The sequence below is a fragment of the Olea europaea genome, chromosome 3 (genome assembly GCF_002742605.1).
Source record: "Olea europaea var. sylvestris chromosome 3, O_europaea_v1, whole genome shotgun sequence".
Taxonomy (NCBI): Eukaryota; Viridiplantae; Streptophyta; class Magnoliopsida; order Lamiales; family Oleaceae; genus Olea; species Olea europaea.
In genome coordinates, this window is record NC_036239.1 from 19,437,799 (window position 1) to 19,439,664 (window position 1,866).

Consider the following 1,866-nt stretch of genomic DNA (forward strand, 5'->3'; position numbering starts at 1 on the left):
TGTTCCTTCTTTATGGGAAAGTGAACAGATAAAAGTGTAATCAAAACATGTTGAACGATTAAGGATAAAAAGGTCAGAGCGAAGTACGTTCAAATAAATTCCTTTATTATCAAACGTTTATTACAAAGTTGCAAGATACAAATAATAGATGCTCTACAAGCTACAATTAAAGGTAAGCTAATCTCCCAGTCGATCGCCGAGTAAGAGGGTTGACTGGCCTCGCACCGCCTTCCTAAATGCATTGCTGCAATGGAGGGCAAAGAGGCTGAGAAGCACTCTCAGCAAGCAAAGTAACCCGCAAGCATCCCAAAAATTGCCTTCTATCATCGAACCCCTTGTAAAGAATAAAGAGACGATGGGAAGAACTTTGATGGGAAAAACTTCGCTGCTGGCCAAAAAATATTTCCTATATCTCCCATACCAAAGGTGACATCAAGACAAGTAGTAAAATGGGCGGACCAAACAATCTATTTTTATAGAAGACGAAGGTTTTGGATTGATTGTCAGAATGCCAAACAATGGCAGCAAATTGGTTTCAAAGAAGAGAATGAAAATGAAGATGGAAGATGGAAAGTGCGAAGTATACGTGCATTTATAGGGAGGTGAAGATGAAGAGACAGAATATGAGCGGCCACATTCTGCCTAGTAAATGGAATTAAGTAGCCCAAAGTTTTGGGAAAAGAGGTGGAAATATCAAGAGAAAATGTGCAAAAATTTTAGCACAAAGCAGTTAAATGCTTGAAGGATTGGCGATTAAAAGACAAACGTCAAATAAATGCACAAGAAGTTAACATAGATGTTCATTAATGATATATAAGCTTACAAATGGAAAGTCAAATGCGAAATTACAAAAAGAAAAAATTAAGGCGTTATATGTCTTAATTACAATCCGTCCCATACCGAACGAATTCTTTCCCTAAGTTTTTCCCAGTCCTCATTCTGCCGAGAGGAAGTGATGTTCAATTCGACCACGACATCATCATCAACTTCCAACTTCTTGTACTGCTCGACCAAAGACTTAGTTCGCTCAATTCCTTGGGAGGCGTTACGCTTTTTAGCAGCCATTCTTGCCTTGCAGTCGTCCATTTTGGCTTGAAGTTCCTTCATCTGAGCAGCCAAACTAGCCATCAAAGAATCTTCAATCATGACTTCGGAAGAGATTTCTTTCAACCAGGAGCAAAGACTCTTTTTCAGATATGGCGCGAAGATATTGAGTACTTTTGGCCTTCAGTTCAACATTCTTGGCTAGCAAGGAGAGGACCTCGGAATGGATAACTTTCAATGTCGCTTTAAAATCAGCAGAAAGATTGAGCGACGAAAGTGTCAGTACTTGCTCCAACTTCGCATTCAAATGTTCAAGCTTATCCTTATGTCTGGTAGCACTAGCCTTACCAATGTCCATATCCATGAAGGACACGTACTCAAATATCGACTGCTTGAGGAACTTCATATCTTCCTCTGAAGAAGTAGCAGGACGACCAGCTGAAGCAGGGCGAGATGTCTTGACTTGCCCCCAGGAAGCGAACAAGTCTTGGATGGAACGCACAATCTTATCAGCATCCTGCAAAGAAAAATGCCAATATTGAAGATTCTCACTACAACGAACAAGATGGAAGTAAAAGTGAAGCAAAGATTACCTCATCAATAATCTTGGAAGATGGCATATCCGCAGCCAAGTCTGCCGCCTGTGGCTCCACCATTCGTGAGGACTTCCCCTTGTCTAAGCGAGAAGATGTTGCCGCAATGGGTAGACTCATAGGAGCATCTGCAGAACTCAAAAGCAACAAATCAGAAACCAATAGCACAAGCAAAGGTAAAGTATTAAAAAACTGAATTACCTTCTGCTTCAATGTTTGGGAGATTGAC